This window comes from Acinonyx jubatus, chromosome C1 (assembly GCF_027475565.1).
Source record: "Acinonyx jubatus isolate Ajub_Pintada_27869175 chromosome C1, VMU_Ajub_asm_v1.0, whole genome shotgun sequence".
NCBI lineage: Eukaryota > Metazoa > Chordata > Mammalia > Carnivora > Felidae > Acinonyx > Acinonyx jubatus.
Window position 1 is genome coordinate 10,460,676 of NC_069381.1, and position 24,457 is coordinate 10,485,132.

Below are 24,457 nucleotides of genomic sequence, written 5' to 3' on the forward strand. Positions count from 1 at the left end.
GAGGAAGGGGGGAAAGGAAGGAAGGAAGGAAGGAAGGAAGGAAGGGAGGGAGGGAGGGAGGAAGGATGGAGAAAAGGAAGGAAGGAGAAAGGGAGGAAGGGAGGTAGGAAAGAAGGAAGGGAGGGAGGAAGGAAAGAAGGGGGAAGGGAGGGAGGAAGGAAAGGAAGGAAGGAAGGGAGAAGGAAGGAAGGGAGGAAGAAAGGAAGGAAGGAAGGGGGAAGGGAGGAAGGAAAGGAAGGAAGGGAGGGAGGGAGGAAGGAAGGAAGGGGGAAGGGAGGGAGGGAGGAAGGATGGAGGAAAGGAAGGAAGGAGGAAGGGAGGGAGGAAGGAAGGGAGGGAGGAAGGAAGGAGGAAGGGAGGGAGGGACGAAGGAAGGAGGAAAGGAAGGAAGGAAGGAAGGGGGAAAGAAGGAAGGGAGGAAGGAAGGGGGGAAAGGAGGGAGGAAAGGGGAAGGAAGGAAGGAAGGAAGGAAGGAAGGAAGGGAGGAAGGAGGGAGGAAGGAAGGAAGGAAGGGAACCCCAATGTGTAGTTTGCCAGTTTCCATGGTGTCATTATTCCCACCATGGCCGATTTCAAGCTGTCAACCTGACATCATAGGAAGAGATGTGCACACTCAACTCTCGTGAGCTGGTGTGAGCCCCACTGCACTCATCAGAGTGAGCCATGGGAAGACCTGGAGAATGAGCAGTAGAGGCAGAAGAAATGGCAAGTGCAAAGGTCCTGAGGCAGGAATAAGTATGTTGTGTTCAAAGAACAGAAAGGAGGTCGGTGCAGCCTGGTCATAATGAGCAAGGGGTAGGAAGGTCATGCTGGAAAGAGGCTGGGCCACAGAGGGTCTTGTGGACCTTAGGAAGGAATTAGGGGCATGACAGATGGCATGTCATGCCCCCCAGATGGCAATGACCGTGTACTGGGGAGGTGCTACTAGGAAAACCATTGACCACGGCAACAGCAGTGATATAGCACCATGAGGCCTGGAAGGAGGAGGCCTTGCCCAAGTCCTTGAAAACTGGCTCTAACCCGACTGAGCAAATAGGCAGAGACTGGGCGCACTGTCCCCGTCCCTGTCACACCTTCCTGGTGTCTGCTGGAAGCATTTGTTTCGATTTAAGAGGATCGATGATTTCCACCGAGAAAAAAAAAGAAAATATCATCGTGACGAATGTGTCCACACAGCCACCCTCTGTTTGCAGATGTCACCGGGGTGGAAGTCGAGCGTGTGGGTCTGCTTGTCCTAAAAAAGCAACCGGGAGATGCACCAGAGGTAGCAAGAAGGTAGAAAAGACTCGGGGGAAGGCAGCTTCCTGGCTCGGGTTCTCTCCCTGTCTGAGCAGCCCCGGTCACCGGGCCAGGAGGGAACCGGGAGGAACGGAACTGAGCAGTAACTGTAGCTCTTAGCAAGGAACAAGCCCCTCTAAGCAGTGGATCAGGCATCCAGATCCACGCTGGGTGAGCCTTCTGGACAGTTTTCCTCTCCCTCCCTGCTCTCCCCGGGAAACCTCAGCCCGCACAAAGGGGCTGGGGCCACGGAAGGGACTTCAAAGGGAAGTCTTGTTCCAATGAACCAGCCGGAGAAGATTTCAATTAAGGCTGCTTATTTATTTATTGGACTTTTCAAAAGATGCGGCCCCCATGCCCTCTGGGCGCGGGTGTCTAATTTAAAACATGTTTCATTAGTATAATTTTTAAAAAGCAGAGAAGTCTCCCCCGGGCACTTTCCACCAGGATTTCACTCTCGGACGAGAGAGAGCCCGTAAGAAGAAGGTGGCTCCCTCCCCCTCCCCTTGACCTGACTCACAGGGACACGTTTTCCCTCCACCTCAGCATGTGCACCGCCCCCCACCCCATCTTAGCATCCCTGTCTCCCGGTCTCCCCCAGTCCTCGCCAGACCACAGGCCCCTTACTCTGTGCTTCTGCATGCTGAAGCACAGCCTTGCTTCTGGTCGGTTTTCCGGTATGCACGGATGCGTCTGCTGTCTGGTTGTTCATCACCGGGGCTCCAAGTACAAGTCTGGGAAGCAGGGAACCACTAAGGGGGAAGGGAGGGCTGGCCTTGTTCGCTTCACGTTTCTCTTCGGGTCCTAAATTTGATGTTTTGAAAAGGCGCGAGGGCCCGGGCAGCTCGGGAGGTTAAGGAAGCGACCCTGGTGCTAGGGGTTCTGATCTTCAAACACTTGCACGGCCTAACGGGTTTCCAGAATGCACTGACATGGTCTGCAGAATGGTGTGTGTGTTCTTCCCGCGAAGAGAATTGGTACCTTCCCTCACTTCTCAGGGGGGTGGGTGGGGGGGTGGTTCATGGGTTTATGAAATCCCAAAGGTTAAGAATAAAGTGCCTGAACATATAGATGGTCTGTCCTCTACCAAACAAGATGAAAGACACACGAAATCAGTACACAATTGTAGGGGCTTTGTGGATTCCCCCAAGAAACCCCACCTCACACCCCTGTTTTGTTTTTCTCGGAGCTGGAAGGAGGAAAGTCCTACATGAGGCCCCACCTCTTAATTCCTAGTCTCCTGTCAGGTACTCTTTGCCTTTTGAGGATCCCCCCAGGCAACAACCTGTTTTTTTTTGTTTTTTGGTTTTTAAAAAAATTTTTTTTCACGTTTATTCTTGAGAGAGAGAGAGACAGAGCATGAGCAGGGAAGGGGCAGGGAGAGAGGGAGACGCAGAATCCAAAGCAGGCTGCAGGCTCCGAGCCATCAGCACAGAGCCCGACGCGGGGCTCGATCCCGTGAACTGTGAGATCATGACCTGAGCCGACGTCGGACGCTTAACCGACTGAGCCACCCAGGTGCCCACAACCTGTTTTAATTAAAATGTAAAACGGCCCGTAGCAATGGGCTCTGCTGAGGTGTTTACTTTGAGCTTTTTGGACTGTCCCCTTCTTCCGGGACCACCCTCACTTCTTACCCCTGTTATTCCTTCACCCGAGAATGAGGGAAACAGGATTTACAACTAAAATCTACCCTTCATCCACTTATTCCTCCACCCCCACCCCATTTAAAAACTCAGGGGGCCAAGGAGCACCTGGGTGTCTCAGTTGGTTAAACGTCTGACTCTTGATCTCAGCTCAGGTCTTGATCTCAAGGTCGTGAGTTCAAGCCCCGCATCAGGCTCCACGCTGGATGTGAAGCCTACTCAAAAACAACTGGGGGGTGGGGGGAGCAATATTTTCGTTACTGGATTCAACACACTGACTGCTGAGTAGACAATCCCATTTAATAATAATCCCATCAGGTAAGGACTGTTATCACCCCCGTTTTAGAGATGAGGAAACGGAGGCTTTGAGAGGCTAAGATATTTCCCCAAGGCCATGCAGTGTGTAAATAGTAGAGCAAGGATATGAACCCAGGGACCTGTTGGGTCTCTGGGGCTGTGCCTGAGAACCGAGCTACAGGCTCCTTGTACAGCTTCCATCATGGACGAGGTTGGCCAAGAGGAGGTTGATCAGTTCTCTGGAGAAGAAGAGAAGGAAGAAGGCGGCTTCTGTGTGGGAGCCACTGGGCGTCCTCGTTCCGAATCCTGGGATCAGACAGACATACTCACCCAGCGTGGATCTTGGAGGAGCGAGGAGGCAGTTCACCCTCAAAAGAGGGAGGAGAGAAGGGAGCGGCCGGGCTGTGCATAGCCAGTTTCTCCTTGCAGACTTACCCGTCAGATGAGTCACGTCTCCCTGGGGGTGCGGGGACAAGAGTGGGAAAGGCCTGCAGGACAGCACCGACGGATGACCCTCGTGGGAGGAAATATCAGGAAGAGGCAAGAAGCGCTCCCCACCCAAGGGGATTTTGACACCAACTCCCATAAAGATCCTGTAATACCCACGGTTCCACAGCACGAGGGCCCTGTGAACAAAGTTCTAGAGCTCCCATCATACCGTGACAGCAAGAAGAGCATCTTTGGAAGGGACAAGGTGAGCCAGGCCAGCTCGGCCTCCCACTGGCATCATCAGGACCTAGCATCATCATGAGACCCAGCGTGTGTGTCTGGAACACTGCGTTAGTTCCCTGCAAAGCGGAGAGGTGCATCCACGGGGCAAAGGGGAATGATTTGACCCGCACCTTAGAGGAGGCTGTGGGCCTTGGCTCTGGGGGATAACCTGGCAGGCCACCCTCTGTAAGAGACGTAAGACTGAATTCGTCCTCTCCAGGAGGGGCACCGTGGCCATGACATCATGTGCTTTTCTTCAAGTTCGAAGTCTCTACATCCCATGTCTAGAAATATTTTCCGTTTGCTCCTCCAGGTCATTCTCTACCCTTGCCCCCTGCTCTCTGTCATGACAGGCGACATATACAGATGGCACCAGCGCGTTCAGCCAACAGGGAGTCTCCCAGCAGGAGCTCGGAGCAGGGAGTGGGGGTGAGGTCAGGGTATTCGCTGTCCTGGCTCCCTCTCTGGGTGGTCGCTGTGGAACTGCACGCTGTCTGTCCACCGAAGGTCACTGCAAGGCAGTCCTCCGGACACAACCCTTTCCTTTATAGGCCCTTGGGTGGTTACAGCCCCTGGTTACTGCACAGACGGCTCCTGTATTCATCTGCCGTAACAAAGTGCCGCACACTCGGGGGTCTCAACCACAGAAATCTATTGTCTCACGGTTCTGGAGGCTGGACGTCCGCCAGGTTGGTTTCCTCTGAGGCCTCTCTCGTTGGCTTACCGATGGCCGCCATCTTGCTGCTGTTCACAGGGCCTTCCCTCCTGCCCCTGCGGCCCCCGCCCCTCCTTGAAAGGACAACCAGTCGTATTGGACCAGGGCCCCACCCTAGTGGCCTCATTTATCTTGACCCCCTCTTTAAAGACCCCGTCTCAGAACAAGAGTACATTCGGAGGCTCTGGAGGTTGGGGCTTCGATGTAGGAATTCATGGGAGCACAAGTTAGCCCTAAGCAGTTCACCTACCCCCTTCACGAATCACTTTTTTTCCTGATTTGAACCTGCCATCTGTTTCTGGTTGTCTGGCTGATCAAGGAAGGCACTCTGGGCTGTTTCTCTTGTAGAGATTTGTACTAAAGCACCTGTTTGTCTCCCCTCACACCCCAGGAGTTGGAAGGAACAGGGGCTGGGTGGTGCACAGAGCCATCGAATCCCTGCTTACACGGAACCCTCCCTGTTGGCTTCTCTCTGGTGCCATGAACTTCTCCCCCGGTGACCTTCGAAGCCGCAGATAGCATGGCGTGTCCTAAAGTCCAGCCCCCCAGCCAGTGCACGCCAGCACGTGAGAACCTTTGCCTGGGTGTCGCCAAGCTACGATCTGTGTGTAAAATGTGTGTAAAAGATGCCATGCGTGATGGTGACATTTGTCTAGTAGAATAGGGAACACAGGTCACAGCTTCCCATGGGTGAGAGGGGAGAACCCAGTGTCAAGGGACCGGGTAGAGGGCTTGGCATCCAGAGGAAATAAATACATAAAGAGATATAAGGCATAGGAGTTCCGCTTCCCCCACAGCACCCAGTAAGTGTTCAAGTAACCATCTGAGGCAGCAGAATCAAGGCAGTAATGTAAAGCCTTCAGAAGGGTTGAGGACCACCGTGCGTCCTGAGAATAATGCCAGGCCATTCCACTGGCTTCCCGATCTCAGCAGGTCTCTTTTCCAGAACTCTCCAGGCCCACGTGATGGTGGTGTGGCTCTTCCTCTGAGGTCTTTATTTGCTCTCATTCCCACACCTAACTCCCTGCTGTTGAAGAGCATGAGGATTTCTCCCGGGTCCCAGAGTCACCAAGCGCCATTGCGAATGCTTTGCCAACTAAGATTTTGTCCCAAGATGCCGTCTCCTCCTATAATTGTCTGTCACATAAATTATCAAGAAGCCTGCACTTACGCCGAAGGCATCGGCGTTTGGGGCAGTTGTTTGAAGTCCGTAAAGGTTTCGCGTCTGTGGTTCTTGCGCCTCGGCCCTCCTCCCTGATTAAGTGTGGCTCGTCCAGTGCTACTTGTCAAGCACTGTGCCCGGGCCCTGCAGGTGTGGGGGAAAGTAAGACAGAGCCCCTCTGTCACGGAGCTTGCCGCGTGAAACACCCTGCCAGGGCTTCAGGAAATGAAGTCAGGATGCCAAGTGTTCCTTTGGAAAATCCAGGTCCGTTGAGTCTGAGCAGTTTCCAGATCTGGCCACCGTGGCATTTGCTTCCTCCTCACTGGCTCCGGCTTTTGGAGTTCCTCCTTCCCAATCGTGGGCAATGCATCCAGAAAGGCTGGATTCCCTCTGTTTGAAGCCTTTTTGCAACACCCTCCCCCACCCCTGCCCGCCGAAGACCTGGTTGTGCCTTTCCGTCAGTGAGAAAATCTGGTGCTCACCCGGGGAGCCCGCATCTGCACAGGGAGTGGTTACGGGGCTGGGGCTTTGGACTCTGAAGTTCCGTAGAAGGGAACTCAGAGGCAATTAGTGGGAACAAGTGCTTTGCGGGTTCTGTTTCAGTCCCCGAGCATGATCCTGACCGAGGCTCCTGGGTCCCTGTGAATTTGATCAAAGCACAGAAAACTTCTTGGCCGCATGGGGGATAGTATAACATGTTGTTTTCATAAATAATTCCCACGGGCCTATCTTTTGTTCCTAAATGTGCCAGGTGTCTGGTTAAGAATTGTCTAAGGTTGGCATCGGAGGGTTTTCACACGGTCTCTGCACAGAGCCACGTAAAGGTCTTTTTAATGACACCAGTAAAGGGCGCCTGGGTGGCTCAGTTGGTTAAGCCTCCAACTTAGGTCATGATGTCACGGTTTGTGGGTTCGAGCCCCGCGTTGGGCTCTGTGCTGACAGCTCGGAGCCTGGAGCCTGCTTCGGATTCTGCGTCTCCCTCTTTCTCTGCCCCTCCCCTGCTCACACTCTGTCTCTGCCTCAAAAATAAATAAAACATTAAAAAATTTAAAAAAAAAAAAAAAAGACACCAAAGGAGTTGAGAACGCTCCTGTGTAGAAGGCGGCCCACAGCTCTGTTCACGCAGAGTAACATGGATGGCTCTGGTCCCAGATTTGTGAATAGTGCCCCCGATCCATAGCGGCTGGTCTCGCCTCGCGGTATCTTTTCTTTTTCTTTTTTTTTTTTTTTTTTTAACCCCAGGAATATTCAGCTGGTGGCAGCCAACATGAGCACTTCAAGAAGGATTTCTTGTTTTCTGTCCTGCAGTGTTGGCTGTCTTCGACTCTTACTTGGTTGGTTTGTTTGTTTAAGTTAATTTTATTTTCCCTCAGCAGGTCCTGGAGTTTAAAGATAGTTTTTGAGCATGGAAATAAACAAGCCCGGGAGAGTATCACTTACCAGGGCCGTGTTTTATGCCCTCTGGATCTGGAGTCCCTGACTTGGCTCCTAGTAGACACATAGGACCTGTTGGTGATGCTGGTGATGATGGGAGGGTGGTGGTGGCCGTGATGCAGTTGATGAAGACAGGCACCTTTTATTTCTCTGTTTATTTATTTTGACTGCCTAGCCTGTCAGGCACTGGGGCAGGGGACCTTCTATCCCCCTTTTCGTTGTATCCTCGTAAGTACCTGAGGAGGTGAGGTGCTTATCGCCATCATTTTTGCACAGCTGAGGAGTCAGAGACACAGAGGCACATGCCAGTGATCGGGGGAGCTGAGACACATCGACACGGGTCCCTCTCCGGAGCCCAGATTCTTGTCTTGAATTGCGGAACGAAAGACCAGATTCGTGAAGTGCAACATGTGTGTCTTTCCAGTTCTGTTCCTTCCATGTCCAAAGGCACGTATGAGGGGGGATGGAACGACACCAACCTTTGTGATGCCCCGGAAGCATTGAACTCCAGAGTCGGGAACATGACAAACTCAGGCTAAATCTGAGTGAGAGCCCTGAAGAGGTGGGTCTCAGCCTGCCAGGGCCCAGAAGAACCTCCTGGAGGGAGGGGGCAGGGGAGGGGGGAGCTGAAGCAGCCCCTGAGAAGTACCCAGGGCTCCTCAGGGAAGCCACGGCTGTACCCGGTGGTCCGGCGAGGAAAGCCACTCAGTCGGCTCAGCAGAGAGAGGACTCGGGGGCCGGTCTTTCCCACAGGAAGTTGATTATCTCACACCCGCCACTATCTGAGAGGCCACCGCTCCCAGGATGCAACGACAGAGAGGGGGCAGAGTTGAGGGACAGTAGGAATCCATGCTGTTGCGGTCCTTCCCTTCTAAGAGCAGAGGCACATGAGGCAGCTTAGCAGGGACATGAGCTCCTATGTGTTGGTGTCTTCCAGGTGCTAGTTACTGTCATTTGCAGTTGCTGACGAACATTTCTTAACGAGATAGGTCTTTTGTCCCGCAATTTACAGAGAAGGGAGACAGGGCTCAGAGGGGTTCAGACACTCACCCAAAGAAGAACAGAGAGTAAGAGCTGGAGGGGGGATTCAACCCAAGGGAAACTTCTAGACTTGGCATCACTCCCCGTGCCACCTCTGCAGCACACACAGAGCTGCTGTGTCAAAGGTCGTGTGTCACACGCTATAAAATACTGCCCTCCATCCACTCGTACTGCGCCCCAGGCTCTGAAGGCAGAGAACATGCCAGACACGGCCTGTGCCCTCGTGCAGTTAATACCGAAGAGAGAAGCAGGCCGTAAACAATGACATGTTGCACAGTTAACTACTCGTTTACAACGGCGATAGGTACCACTCCAGGGAAGGACCGGTGTTTGAGAGTACGTCCATGGCTTACCCGCTTCTCCCCTCCACCATGGCTGCTGCCCTTGGCCCGGCCACCGTGGTCTCTGAGCTGGTCTCCCTGCTTCAGCTCTGGCCAGCCAAAGGGATCTTTTAAGCTACAAATCAGATCACGTTATCGCTCTGTTCAAAGCCCCCAGAAGCTCCCACTTGACTCAGAGAAGAGCTCAGAGTCCCACCACGGTCCCACCATGGTCACCTCTTCCCTCTCGCCGTGGTGGGGAAGCTTAGCCACACTACCTCCTGTTGGCTATTTCCTGCATCCCCCAACTGTGCTCCAACTTAGGGCCTTCGCAATGGCTGTTCCATCCGCCAGGAACACCCTTCCTCTTGTATTGGTACGAATTGATCCTCACTTCCTGAGGGCTCTGAATAGGAAAGTCCTGTTGTAGTTACACGGCCCTCCCTGTCTCCCTTTTCCCTGCTTTGTTTTTCCCAAACAAGTGATTGCCATTTGGTATTATTATGTTTATTTGTTCATTTTGTGTCTTCCCCGAGTGGGATGAAAGTTCCTGAGGCCAGAGCTGAGGTCACCTGTGTGCTCTGCCTGATGCCCAGGGCTGAGAAGGGTGGGTGGCACACAGTAAACCTTTAATAAATCATCGTTGAGGGGATAAATACATAACTGAGGGCCACATTTGGGCTTGGGGGCCACGCTGATTTCTCTGAAAGAAGGGAGGTGTTGCAGGCAGCTTCGAAAATGGTTCTCCATCATCCCCACCTCGTGGTGTTCTTGCCCCTGCGTGGTCCCCTTCCCCTGAATGTGCACGGGAATCACGGCTTGCTTCTATTAGAATATGGTGAAGTAGTCGGATGTCACTTGCAGGATTAGGTTACACGGGACTGTGCCTACAGTCCTGCTCGCACTCTCTCATTTGTTCACGTTGAAGAAGCACCCCGCCAGGTTGTGAGTGATGGAGAGGTCTCCGTGGCCAGGAGCTGGGGGTAGCCTTGATCAACAGCCAGGGAGGAACCTGGAGGCTCAGCCCCACCGATCCACAGGGAACCGACTGCTGCCACCAGCCACAACAACCACGTGATTGAGCTGGGAAGCAAGTCCTTCCCCCGTTGAGCCTTGAGATGCCTGCAGCCGTAGCTGAGACCTTGCAACCGGCGGGAGACCCTGAGATAGAAGCTCATAGGATCCAGGAATCCTGATGCACAGAGACTGAGACCGTCACCGTTGCTTTGAGCCTCTGGGTTTGAAACCATTTGTGACGGAGCCGTGGACAACAATACAGGAGAGGCACAGGGTGCGTGGAGTGGCACTCTGAGTCTCAAAGGAGCAGGATGCAGGGCATTTAAGATGCAAAGAAGCCAGAAAGCTAAAGCTCTGTGAATAGGTGGGGGTGGAGGGTAGGGGGGGAGAATCCAGGGTGAAGTGAGAAAGGGCACAAAGCCAGGCTCTGGGTTTGAGTTTCAACACGAAAGTTCACATAAACCATTAAAGGGTTGGAGCCCGGAAAAGACATTTATCCAATTTGCATTTAAAAGATCACCTTGGCCTGGGTGCCTGGGTGATTCCCAGTCCCTTAAGCGTCAGACTTCAGCTTAGGTCATGATCTCACCGTTCTGCACTGACAGTGTGGAGCCTGCCTCTCTCTCTCTCTCTCTCTGTTTCTCTCTCTCTCCCTCCCTCCCTCTCTCTCTGCCCCTCCCCCACTCATGCTTTCTCTCTCTCAAAATAAATAAAATAACCTTTGAAAAAAAGATCACCTTGGCCGACGTACAGAGAAGAACCTGGAGGGGCAGGGGTGGGTGTGGGGAGATGTGTTGGGGGACCTTGAGCCATCTTTGTGCAAGATGTCAGTGGCTTGGCCCTGGGTGCCGGCAGTGGGCATGGGGAGAGTGGGTCCTAACGTCATTTTAGAGAAGATCCCACAGGACTCGGTGATTCAGTGGTTGGGTGATTCAATGGGTGGTGGCCAGGGAGAAGGAGACGTCACAGGGCTGCTCTGTAGGTTTCAATAGTTTTTGTCTTCGTTTTCGGTCCACACTGCAGGCCAGTGAGATGCTTTGTTGGTTTGGGTTGACGCCAACAATGCTGAAACCACGCCGTCCTCACCATAGAAGTTTTTGATGCCTTCCGAAAAGCAGGTAGAGCTCCAACTCCGTTTAGTGGTAGGGAAACCAGACCCCAGGAAGCGGGGCGTGTTGCAATCATCCAGGCTTTGAGGGACCCCAGGACCTGCCCGAGAGCCATGCCCTGGAAGATGCACTTTATTTCTTGAATGGTCGCTCTGTGTTCTCACTGACCCCAGTAACTGGCAGCTGCTCGGTCCTCTGTTCTTACCCAGAGAACCAAAGCTGGGCCTCAGCGGGGAAAGGAAAGATAAAGTCAGAAGCTGAGGACGGAAACAGCCCAGACATTGACAGGCTGGAACATTCCCCTAGTGCAGTCCGTGGCTAAGAGTCAGCCTGGAGCAGCTGCAGAGTGAGTGCTTCCTTCCCACCCTCACCTTCTCCCCGCGCCCCCTCACACACCACAGTCAAAAGCAGCCGGGTATTCCCAGCCCTGATGACGCCGGGACTTCGGGATGTCTATATGTGATACAAGATGGCACCCTCCCCATAGTTGCTCATGTATCAGCTAGTTTTTGATATGCCGCTAATGCTGCGTGACACAGACCCAAAACATAAATAACTATACATGCCTGCTGCTCACGTGTCTTGATGGTCGGTTAGACGGCTCTGATGTTGACTGAGCATGCTCAGTCCCTACAGGTCATCCCGCTGTCGGAGGGCGTGATGGGACTACTGCTCTGTGCTCTGTATGTCTCACCTTCCACTGGGCCGGCTCGGGCGTGTCCTCATGGCAGTAGCAGAGGGGATGGAAGGGACAAGCCTAACTGTACAAGCACATTGCAAGCCTCTGCTCGGCCCCATGTCTGTTAGCGTCCCAGTGGCCAAAGCAAGTCACGCAGCCAAGCCTGGGGTGAAGAATTGGGAGCATTTTGCCATCTTCCCTAACAGACACATGATTATCCCGCATTTCTAAAAGCACTGTTATTTCAGTGCTCATCACTGTCAGTTATGGAGCTGGCACTGTGATTATTTTATATTAACTCAGTGGCTCTCCACCGAGGGTGGATGTTCCCAGGAAACGTCTGGCAGTTTCCAGAGACATTTTTGGTTCTCACAACAGAGGGGGAGGGGTGCTACTGGCATCTAGTGGGTAGAGTCCAAGGATTCTGCTAAACATCTAAGGCGCCCAGGACGGTCCCTCAACAAGGGATTGTCTGGCTCCAGATACTGATGGTGCCAAGGCTGACAACGGTGTTCATCTGGTGACACTCGTCCTGTGGAGTAAGTTCTGTTGGATCTGTTGTTACTTCTTCCTTTCTTTCCGTATAACTTAGTCTTGCCCTGTGGGACTGTCCGATGGAGACCGCCTGTGATTTGGGTCCAGATTGATGCAGTCTGGTTACCCTCATACCAGTTGAGGTCCCATTTAGTCCAACTTCCAAGCAGGTGCCAACACTGCCCCGTGCGTGGGCCCATGGTGGACAAATCCCTCCTCAAGAGGCATCTGGAGGTACATTCTTCGGAACAGCTGAAGAGTGTGAAAGTATTCCTGTTCTCCATTAGCTGGGTAATTGGCTCTAGACGGAATTTCTCACCACCGGTGTTAGGCGATCTTAAAGGAATTCAGAAGAAAGGAAACAAATGTCAGAAGAGCCAGCCTGTTAGCCTGGCCACCTGGTCTACCCTGTAGAACCTCTCCTCACGTGTGCACACAATGAATGCACACGGCCCACAGAGGGGCCCGGGGCTGGAGATGTTTGTGGTGACTGCAGACATCTCTGCTGTCAGCTTCTGTGTGTCCTTGGCTCTCACTTCAGGTGATTTCCCTCCTCTTGTGAGCTGCTCACACAGGTTTGAAGGTCCTTGAGGAAGGCACTGTGTAGAACAGCTGCTGATCTCAGGGCCCTTCCCGTGAGGAAGAGAACAGCGTGCTTAGGTCTTGGTTTTTTTTCTCACTCTTGGGCAGAAAGACAAGGTTGAAGCCATCCACTGGGCCACCCAGTGGCTACAGCAGAGAGTTTACTCTTAATTCCCAAGTTTGTTGCGCCGTGAGAACCCGGTGCCCTGCCCCCAAGAGGCTCCTTGGGTAATAGCAGTAAGAACAACCAGCATCTGGGCCCCGCGGGCTCCGTGTTAGCGTCTGTCATGCATCTCGTCATTTATCCTGACCACAGTCCTCCGGCACGGGTTCTGTTATTATCCCCATGTCACCGATGCAGAAACTGAGGCAGGGGAAGCTACCGTGTGCACGTTGCACAGCTAGGGGAGCTGGGAGTCCGAGCCGTGCGATCCGGCTCCAAAGCCTCGCTCTCCACCAGGACTTGGGCTGCTTCCCCGTGGCCCACGGAGTCTCGTCCCCGGTTGCCCTGGCCCCCCAGTGTTTGGCACAGAGCCATTGCTTCGTGAGTTTTTGCTGGATGAACGGAGGTCTCGGGCGCCTCTGTAAAGGCACACCGTGGAACCCAGTGTGGGGAAGGGATGAACAGCGGAGGACCTACCTGCTGTGGCCCACCACCTCTGCTGGGTGCTCTTCCGTCATCCCATTTGTGCAGAATGCTATCGATGGAGCAACTATTAGGTGGCATCTGGAACAGTTGGTGACAGGGCACCAAGACTTACCTGGCCTTCAGTCTCCCCACCTGTAGGAATGGGTCAGGGGAAGTGATTCTCACTGCCCCTCCTAGCTTTCCTCTTCCTTGGTACTTTGAGTTGAGGACAAGTTTAAATGAGGAAACATGCATTTCCTCCTCACAATAACCAAGCACAAGATGTGCAAAGACCCACCTGCTTCTCGAACCTAGATTCTGAGTTTTCTTTTTGTTTCGTTTTGTTTTTTATTTTGAGAGAGAGAGAGAGAGCGTGCGCGAGCAGGGCAGGGGCAGAGAGAGAGGGAGAGAGAGAATCCCAAGCAGGCTCTGCACTCTCCGCGCAGAGCCCGGCACGGGGTTCGAATTCACGGACTGTGGGCTCATGACCTGAGCCAAAACCAGGAGTCGGGCACTCAACCGACTGAGCCACCCAGGCGCCCCCCGTAAAGTCCAAGTTTAAAGGAAGTTGTGAGGAGAATGGGGTTCGGCGACCAGGACTTTCTGAATTGCTTGGCCATGTCAGCTGGAAGTCTGTCCTTCCTGGTCCTTTTCCATTTTTTTAATTCTGAAAACATCCACTGAAGGCACACAAGGACCATCCTCCCCATCTTAGAGCAAACTCTGTGTACCTTCTAGCTGCTTTGTCTCCATCCACAGTCCTCTAACTGCGATCCTGGGGGCTCTCCCAGAAATCTTCTGCTCCAACCTCTGCCTTCTGTCACCTCCTCTGCTTCGCCAACAGATGTCCCCTCTCCCTGACCCTCTCCTCCGTTGTCCCTTCCATCCGCCTGCCTTTCCCAGGAGCTAACGCGTGCACAGTGCCTCACAGTTTGCAACGTGCACACAGGGACCTTCTCCCGTGAGAATTTCCCAAGCGGAGAGGCGGGCAGGAGCACCACCCCCGTTATGGAAGCGAGCAAACGGAGCCTCACAGAGGTTTCCCATGATCACGTGACCCAGCTGAGCACTGAACCTGGGCCACCCATCTTTCAGTCTTGTCCTTTGTCCCTTTAACACCCCGCGGCTGTACTCGGCTGCCTGCTCTCCTTCCCGTCCACCACAACAGAGCAATAACACCTAGTCCTTCCAACTCCTGGCTCACAACAGGCACTAAATAAGTGCTTTATATAAAGTAGCTCTTTATCCTCATAGCCACCCTGTAAAGTAAGTACCCTTATCATCCCTCCTTTATGGATGAGGAAACCCAGGCCCAGAGAAGTCAAGCAGCTTGCCCAAGGTCACACAGCTAGCAAGCGACAGAGCCGGGTCATCTGACTCTAGAACCCATGAGCCTGATGACCTCACCATGTTGCCTTTCTGAAATACCGCTCAGCATTCACTCACTCATTCATTTAACTGTGTGCCAGTTGCTAAGACAGGTCAAATAAGACCTGGTTTCCACCCTCAAGGAGTAGGATCTGGAGCTTTAAGGGTGTAGTCGTTTTCTACGGCTGCATTGCAAAGCGTTCCCCAACACCCGTTTATTATGTCACCGTCTCTGCGGGTCAGGAGTCTAGGCGTGGCGGAACTGACTTGTCCGCTCAAGGTCTCGCAAGGCTGAACTCTCATCTGGAGCTCACCTTCCTCTTGCAAGCTCACGTGATTGCCGGAAGAATTCGGCTCCTGTGGTTGTAGAACTGAGCCCCCACCTCCTGGAGGTCACTTGTCATTCCCTGACAGGTGGCCCTCTCCCTCTGTAGCATGGCACTTTGCTGCTTTAAGGCCAACAGGAGGCCCATACTGCTGCTTCTCGTCTCTTGCTTCCAGCCCCCAGTTTAAAGGCCTCTCCTGATTAGGTCAGGCCCACCCGTGATGATTTTTTTTTTTTTTCCCTTGATGGATTGGATTCAAAGTTAACTGATTAGAGACCTTAATTACATCTGCAAAATCCCTTCACCTTTTCCCTGTAGTGTAATCCAATCCCAGGAGTGAGATGCCATTCAAAAGTCCCACTAACGCTCGGGGGCAGGGAGTATACAAGTTGTGAACATTAGAAGGGGTGGGGGTGGGGATCACCGCTAGCAGCTAGGGATTTGGGGATGAATGAAACATAACAGTGGTGAGAACAGTCACAGATAGTTACCCAGTGCCCATAAGGAGCGAGCTCCGTGGCAGAGCCTTTGTGACATCGTCTCATCCCGTCCTCTCTCAGGCTCCCCTCTGAAGAACGAGGGAACCCCAGCTTGCCGACGGAGAAACCGAAGCCCAAAGGGGTTACGTGGGATAGCTGGAGGTTGCCCACGTGGGTTTTCACCATCCCAGCAGCCAGAGCCGCCCCGGCATCACTTGCTGGCTCTCGTGGTGAGAATTCTGGCCGCGGACAGCACGGGCCCCCCAGGTCCGCCGTCCCCGGAAGTCCTTGGCCCGCTTGCCTTTCAGGCTAAGATGCTGCATCCTGGTGATTCTGCCAGTCTGCCAGGGTCTCCGTGTGCAGCACCATGACGATTGTTGGAGAAGTTCGAAGACGTAAAGGGCGTTGATCTTGGTCTCCACCAGCCTCCTGTGTCACGGGGACCCTGCCCCAGCCTCTGAGAGCTCCCGGTCTGGTGGGAGGGCCACGATCTCTGACGCTTTACGCTCCTTGGGAGGCTAGCCAGGTTTACAAGACGAGGTGACCCTTGGTGTCAAAGGATGACACAGTCTGAAAAGGAAGGTGTTCCACTCGGGATAGGGCTGTGGGACACAGGCGGCGCGCGCTGTCCCCGGAAGGGCCTCGTGTGCTCCGTGGCACTTGGAAGACGCAGGCTGCGGGTGCGGCTTGGTGCGTGCGAGGCTTGGCAGAGGACTCTGTGACGGATGTGTCCCGTCCTGGGGGTGCAGTTTCCTCCCAGGACCGTATCACCTCGCAGGGCCAAATTCAGGTCGAGAGTCTTCCGTCACTCTGAAAGGCTCGGCAGCGAATCTACGGTCGGAACCTTTTTGCTGATTGAACTGAACGTATCACAGCTCCGTTTTCTTTTCTCTTTGGGTTAAGTCAGTACTGACAAGGCCTTCCTGAGAAATGAGGTTTGATCTCGTTTTGAAACCTCCAATTCTTCAGCACAGAGGCCCGGGCCACGGTGGTAGAGAGGTTCTGGCTTCTTGTTCCCGAGCAAGTCAGCCGACCCCACCCTCTCACCGGAGGCTTCTAAGGACTGGAAAGAAGCTGTGTTCAACCAAAGGCCTTTAATCAAGCTGTGGTTAGCAAGTAAAAGGAAGTGGCATTTCCTTTGAGTCATTGAAAGGTTTGGATTTCTCCCTCACAAGTGTTTTAAGAGCAGACCCCAGGGTTCACTAAAGTCGGACATGGCTTCCACATATGCCCGTTTTTCACGAGTTTTCTTGGAGCCCAGAGAAAATGTAGACACATGTATTGCATATGCTTGTGTGCGTGCACGTGTGTGTGTGTGTGTGTGTGTGTGTGTGTGTGTGGACAGGGAGGGGCTTCCTTTTTTTAATTTTTCAAAAATGTTTATTTATTTTTGAGAGAGAGAGAGAGAGACAGAGACAGAGAGTGAGCTGGAGAGGGGCAGACACAGAATTAATCGGGAGGTTCCAGTCTCCGAGCCGTCAGCCCGGAGCCCGATGCGGGGCTTGAACTCAGAAACCATGAGATCGTGACCTGAGCCGAAGCCGGATGCTCAACCGACTGAGCCACCCGGGCGCCCCGATTCAGTAATGTTTTAAATAAATTTATAGTTTATTAACCAGCAGCTCCAGGCTCCAAGTTGTCAGCACAGAGCCCGACGTGGGGCTCGAACTCACGAACTGTGAGATCATGACCTGAGCCGAAGTCGGGCGCTCAACCCACTGAGCCACCCGGGCGCCCCAGGGAGGGGCTTCTTCACTCCCCACCCAGCATTCTGTGAAGCTAGTGGTCGCGGTACATTCAAAGGCACGGAGCAGATTGCTCCAGACGTTTCTTGTTCCAGCAGCGCCCCGTTCTCTCCAAGCGCGGGTCCCCCAGGTCGTCCTCCGCGCCTTCCCCTCCCTCACGTGCAATCAGCCGAGCAGATTTTTTTTCTCTTTCCAATCTTTTTTCACGTCTCTCTGCTCTTTTCCACTTCCAATGCCACCCAGCAATCAGGCCCCGATAATCCCTCCCTCGGACCCTTGCAGTAACCACCCCCCCCACCCCCTGTCTGCAGCCTCCTCCTTCCCATCCATCCTGGATTCAGCTGCTGGATTAATTCTCCCCTAGCAGGCCTCTGAGCAGGTTGCGCTCAAAGCCCGCTGCTCCGGCCTCTGTCAGCTCGTCCCGGAGGCTGGCATTTCAGAGCTGGGCCCGCAGCCTCCGGCCCTGCCTTCCCTGTCCCTTCCCTGCCGCCCACGGATAGCACAGGTCCTGCTCTCTGGCCCAGGCCTGCGCACTGCTCCTGGGTGGTAGGGGGAGGAGGGACTGAGTGCAAAGCCCTCCCCCCCACCCCCCCACCCCCCCCACCCCCCCCACCCCCCCCCATCCCCCCCCCCCCGCCACTGCACCCTGCCCAGCACAGGGCTGGATCCTTCGGAGGTTCTGTTTCTTTTGTTTTGTTAAATCCACTGCACAAGGTGAAGCTTCCGAGCCTGCCTTCCTGAAGATTCTGCCAGTGGGGGGGAGGGGGATGTTCTTCCTGCAGTTACCCTACAGGGACCTTCAGCTTCCTGTTCTCTGTGCCTTCCCTCAAGCCACTCCCTCCCTCTGGAAAGCCTTCCCCTCCCAGACCCAGCTGGGAGGCCCCGTGCTCTGGGGGGGGGGGGGGGGGAACACCTTTCTTGATCGCCCGGGGAGCCCTCTCCCCTGCAAGCCTGGGGCTGCATCTCCACCTCGGTGGGGCACACACAGGCTGCCACACGCCATCGTCTCGCAGCCTCCACTCTACCCTTTGCCTCCCTGGCGATGGGCTCTGAACACAAGGTTATCTCTTCTATCCCTTCCGGTCATTCATTCATTCAACGCACAAACTTTCCCAGGTCCTGGGGCTTGGGCAGTGAATAAGAAAGGCACACCTCTATCCTCATGGACTGTATGTTCTAGGCAGAGAGTTTTAAAACAAGTACAGAGATGACAGCTTTGTGAGAGGTGGCAAGAGGGCATTAAAGGAGAATCTTCTGTGCGCAGTGGGTGGTACTGGGCGGGGCCCCGTGAATGAAGCGTCATCGTCATTGTCATTGTCATCGCAGTGGACACGGAGAAGATGGGGGGGAGTGAGCCGGAGGGGGGGGGATGGGGGCCTGGGTCAGGGAGACAGGAGGGCCAAGGGGACCCCGAGGGGGAGGACGTGGGGGTGAGTGTGGCTGTCACTCAGTGAGGGGGAAGGGAAGGCCAGGCAGGAGGGTGGGCAGGGCTGCATGAGAGGCCAGGTGGTTTCTAAGTGGCTTTATTTCATTTCCTACAGCTGCTGTGACAAACTGCCAGCAAGTGGGTGGCCCACAAGAGCAGACATTTATTGTCTCCCAGGTCTGGAGGCCAGAAGTGCAAAATCAAGGTGTGGGCAGGGCCATGCTTCCTCCAAAGGCTCCAGGGGAGGACCCTACCTGGCCACCTCCAGCTTCTGTGGCCCCATCCATCCAATCTCACGTGGCCTTCCCCCTGCGTCTCTGTGTCTCCTTTTCTGTCTCTGATAAGGACAGTCTCCTTGGGCTCGGGGCCCACCCTATTCTGACGCGATCTCATCTCTGTCTTTACCGCAGTTTTGTCTGCTAAGATGTTATTTTAACCAAGGCTCTGAGGTTCTGGTTGGACGTGAATTGGGGTGGGGTGGGGATACTATGCAACCCCGCTCCCACGGCCCTCACAGCATCCCTGCAGGGTTAACTTGGAGGTGGAAACTGAGGCCCAGAGTGTCAGTTTGTCCTGGGCCGCACGGCCGAACTTGGCCCAGCAAGGAGCCAACCGAGCCTCTTGCCCCCAACATGGATGTTCTCCTGTGCACACCCCCTGCCCCCCAGAAGGCAGGCCGGGCACTGTTGCCTCGTTTACTGTTCTCAGCCTGCTCCTCAGTTCAGAGTCTAAGAACAAACCGGCCTCACAGCCCGTCGGGCCGGAGGCCGGGACTGCAGCCATTGAGACTGGGGTGGGGGTGGGGGGGTCCCTCCACTGGGCCTGGCCCCATCGCCAGTAGTGACTCAGGGAACGACGCCAAGACCGATGGCATCGGCTGGTCACCACCGTTGAGCTGAGCACAAAGAAGCAGATACCCCAGGGATTCAGCTTCGCGTCCGTTGCATTTTCGTTGTGTTCTAGGCTCTTAGCTCCCAGCTGCTCACACACCACGTCTAATGGTTCCTTCTGTTTCTCTGTAAGGAGAATGTTGGTCGTCTCCCTTAAGTGCCCATCTCCCCCTGGGGTATGCCGCCCCCTTTTGTTCTCCGCCTTGCCATGTGTTTAAACAGCGGCAGGCGGTGCACCCTCTTGGCCACTTGGCCTTCTGCGCGGCCCCTCCCTCGTCCGCCCTTCAAACAGTCCAGACCGAGTTTCCCCCGACCCGGCAGGCTGGCATCTTTGCGGGGACTTTTCTTTTCCGGATGGTTGCAGTATTTCGCCAGATCTTGAAAGAATAATTTTCTCTGAATTATATGTGGTTCTCCCTCTTTATGTATCCCTTACATTTAGTTTGCTCGTGGTGCTGCCTCTAAGCTGACTGTTAAATATTTGGTGTCTCCTGTCACCTAGTTTTCAAGCTGTGGGTGTCTAGCACAAGCCACAGATGCAGGAAGACCTTAAGTGCTGAGTGTGCTGTTGGCCTTCTGGATGCCCACACTCTGCGAGCAATGGGGGAGGCAACCGATGAGAGGTTTGATTTGACTGCAGAGTCTCTGAGCCTCTGCCCTTTCTTTCTGCTTTTAGCTTACAACCCAGACGAGCCCCGGGTCCCTGGGGGCTGTGAGGGAGGCAAGAGGGTGCCCCATATGTGCTTGCTAGGAGGGCTTGATGAGCAGGGCATAGAAAGAGAACACAGTGAGTTTGAAGCCGACAGTTTTCAACTGTGCAGACTGATGCTGCGTTTAGACCCGGGATTGTCTGAATCTTTGGGAGTTCAGCCTTGGCTTCCAAGAACAGGTACCGCAATCTGGTTACAATCATCAGGTGACTAGCCCACGCTCAACCCCTGCACATAGGCCATTACACATCTGTCTGCTTGCTGGTCCCGGGGATTGTGCCCAGCGGACGACATAATAGGCGATGGCTCCATGATGATGGTTTTGTTGAATTAATGAAATACTACCGATGATGATGATGATGATGAAGGAGAGGGAGAGAGAGAAGAAGAGGAAAAAGAACTTACGGGTCCCTTACCTGGGTCAATAAATGTATGTCGAATGCATCCTCTCTGCCGGGCACCTGTGCTAGATCTTGGGAAATATGGCGGAGAATGAATAAAACAGACATGAGTCCCTGCCCTTGTGGGCTTCAATTTCCAGAGGGACAACTGAGGCCATAAAATAAATAAGTAGATTGCCTTCAGTGGTCTATTAGAAGGTGATTAACACTGTGCAGTAAAAGCGAGAAGGTGGAAAGTGCAATTTGAGGGACGGTGGTCAAGGGTGGTCCTCTCTGAGAAGGTGACATATGAGCAAAGGTGGGAAAGATGGAAGAGAGCCACACACGTGCTGGAAAGGCCATTCCAGGTGGAGGGAATAGCCAGTGCAAAGGCCCGGGGGCATGTTTGAGAGACAACAAGGAAGTCAGAGGGACTGGAGTGGAGTGAACCAGAGGGAGAGCAGGAGAGGGGTCGGCGAGTTAAGGGGCTGCCCTCCCACCATGGGTAGTTGAGGCAGCCAAAGCTCAAGGAAATTCAGGGCGTGTCTCAAGCCCCCCAGCCAGTGAGTGGTGTCGTAGAACTGGTTCTTGTGCCACCTCTCAACATGACAAGAGGGCCCCCTGGAAGATGGCACCTTCTGTGACATGGCATCCCCAGCACCTGGCTGCTACAGCTGTAGCTTGGAGAGAGGACAGACCGCGTTTCCCTTCCTTGCTCCCGGAACATCTTCAGTCAAGGGGACACGAGTTGGCAGCCCCATGATTTCAGTCTGAGCCGTCCTCAGAATTCCCAGCTAGATCCCAAATGCCTCCGAAGTCCTTACTGCGTCTGTCTCGGTTGTCCAATGCCACGGTGACTCTGATTCCTTTTCCCGCTTCTCCCTCTTGCCCCCAGCTTCTTGTCTCCTTCTGGAACTGGCCAGGAAGACGTTTAATTCGGGGCCCCCACCTGTTCACAGCCAGTGAACTCCCACCGCTCATCCGCTCTGACAAAATCATCGTCCTGTGCCGACCTTTCCTTCCTCGCGTTTTGGCAGCGTTTTCCTTTGCTTTGCTCTCCGTGCCATCCTCTTTTCCATTTCTCCTCTTTGCTTTTCTTATCATTTGCACAGCCTGCCCTTCCCTCGTGTCGCGAGCCTTCCTGCCTTCCCCGGCTGCCTCACCTTCACTTTGGAGGGAATGTCTCTGCTGCCTCCAGGGTCGATGGCTTTGGGGACCCTCCCGCGTGCGTACCTGTGATCTTCACCGTCTAGTTTGGCCCTTTCCTTTATGTCAGTTGCCCGCACAGAGGCAGGCTCTTCCTACGGCCCGAAGTGCTGTTGAGCGTTCCTGGGAAACGAGGACGGGGCGGTGATTTTGATGGCACCGCTGATGGAAAATCGCGGAGCTCTGTGCGGGTGTGATTTGGCGAGACAGGAACCTTGAATGCGACCTCGTTATCACCGAGATCTGGTTGTGGTTGGGCATTTACCTCAAAGGTAACATTTCTGCGCTCACAGCAGGCGTGCCCATCAGTACGGTCTTTTTTTTGAAAGGCGCTTTGCTTTGGTGAAGGCTGTTCAGATTTTCCACACATTTCTGGAATTTCAGAAATACTAAGTGGGTTTTGCAGAGGTCTGTACAGAAGACCACCTACTACAGCCGTGTTTACTGTACGAGTAAGTTGAGATCCTAATTGTCTATCAAACGATCCGCAGGTTGCACTGGGTAAGTAAATAGTGGTTCCTGCCTATACCAAGGAGTCCGTGAGGTTGTTAAAAATGGTGAAGATTGGTCCACGTGGACATAGAGAGATGACCGGGAGACTGCGTTGTTTAAAATAAACACATTGCCCTGCCTTTGTGTAGGGGATGATCCATTTTTGGAAAGCAAAATTATATACCTGCTAGAGAACAGGCACGATCTCCTTATTAAGAGAAATTAACTGCTTCACAGATCTGAAACACTGTAGCATTCTCAAGTCATTAAGTGGTTATGCTATTCTAGCTAATTAACATAAAAGGTAAGTTTAAAACCTGGAAGGAGAACATTTGATCAGAGCCCCTCCCGTTTGTGTGAGTGGAGAGAAGAACGATTCATTCATTGCAACTTTGTTTTACTTTCAGTAAACATGAAGAATCGTGTTCACTTCAAAACATTATACCTCCAGATAGATATTGTGCATTCATAGGAAAACCATTAGAAGGATGTGTCCCAGAGGCCTCTAAAGAAGGGGGAGAAGCGTGTGTGTGCAGGAGAGACAGTAACTGAGACTTTTTACAACCTGCACCGCTGGGTTGCTGAAGCTCTCTTCCAATGAGCGCGTCTTTTATTATATAATAAAAAGAACAATACACGTAGGGGAAGTTACTTTACTTTTTCTTTGACTTTGTGTCTCTCTGTCTCTTTATCTTGATTGTGGGGAATTTTGAGCATGCAGAGAGGTGGACAGCCTAGTAGAACACTCGTGTATGTACCCATCACCCAACCCATCAGTCTTAGCCTGTCCTGCCCGGTCTCAACCTGGATCCCCTCTTCCAGCCGCTAGTCCTGTGTGAGGTCGAAGCAAACCCCTGGCTTCATTGAAACGTCTCCTTTCCTCCTCCCAACTCTGCTGCCCTGAGGCTGCCGGGGGATATGTCCTCCGATGCTGCACTGTTGCCGCGATATCCTAATCCTGGCCTGCAGGACTCCTGCCCGCTGATTGCCCCACGCTGTCCCCAGAGCGACCTCCTTACGCCCTAATCTGAGCCCTGTCTTAAATGCATCCATCTGAGCATCCCAGCTGTGACAGAGGGCCACCAAGGGGTTGCAGGTCTGCCCAGACAGCGATGTCCTCGCAGGCAGGGGTGGCCAGAGGTTGCTGACCGTGGCCTGTGGCCTTACGGAGCCTCATCAGTTGGACACCAGCGAGCTGTACAAATAGCATCATGTGTCCATCTGCCATGTCAAGGAAAGAGCTGGAAGACTGGACCACTCAGACTGCTGCCTGCACAGAGGGCAGGTCGCAAATAGCCCTCAGTCGACCTGTCAGCCTCAGCTCTTCTCACTCTCCCTCCTCCGCACCTGTGTCGGCTTCTCCCCCTGGGACTCGTGTGCCCCAGGGGTGAACATCGTGGGATGGGGTGGGGAGGCGATGCGTCAAGCCACGGCCGAGTGTGGTGCACAACCCTGAAATGTTGCCATGGCTGATTCGGCCAGTCTTTCAACAGATACTTTCCTGGGTGCCTCCGATTTGCCGACACTCTTCTAGGCACTGGGAATGCAGAGGTGATGGGAACAGACAAAACCCCTGCCCTCATGAAGTTTCTACACGCGCAGGAGCATACAAAGATGTTTGCAATGACATCCACCGAATATGGTTGAATTGGGGCTCTTTGCTCTTTTGTCTTTGCATCATTCTGTATTCACTGATTTCTTTAAGGAATGTGCTTTGTTTCTACCAAAAAAATATGATTTTTCTTTTTTTTCTAAATGTTTCTTTGTTTTTGAGAGAGAGAGAGAGTGAGCACGCGCGAGCGGGGGGGAGGGGCAGAGAAAGAGGGAGAGAGAGAATCCCACGCAGGCTCTCTGCTCAGCACAAAGCCCAACACGGGGCTGGATCTTATGAACCTCTTGATTATGACCTGAGCCAAAACCAAGAGTCGATGCTTAATGGACTTAACCACCCAGGAATCCCATAAAAATGTGATTTTTCTTAAAATGAAAGCCATAAACACAGGAAGAAGCACTATTGTTTGTTTCTTTCCCTCCAAAATCAATTTTAATTTTTGTTTGTTTGTTTTAGAGAGAGAGAGCATGAGCAGGGGAGAGGGGTGGGGGAGAGAGAGAGAGAGAGAGATATTGGGAGAGAATCTTAAGCAGGCCGCATGCTCAGCACAGAGCCTGATGCAGGGCTCAATCCCACAACCCTGGGATCATGACCCGAGCTGAAATCAAGCATCAGACGCTCAACTGACTGAGCCACCAGGTGCCCCTGCCAATTTTTGAATTAAAAAAAA

General features: G+C 53.4%; 1 protein-coding gene across 5 annotated transcripts in view; it reads left to right on the plus strand.

The window, feature by feature from the left end:
* The window catches only part of KAZN (kazrin, periplakin interacting protein), a 1,065,865-nt gene that overhangs the window by 699,158 nt on the left and 342,250 nt on the right, over nucleotides 1-24,457 (plus strand). The window lies entirely within an intron of this gene.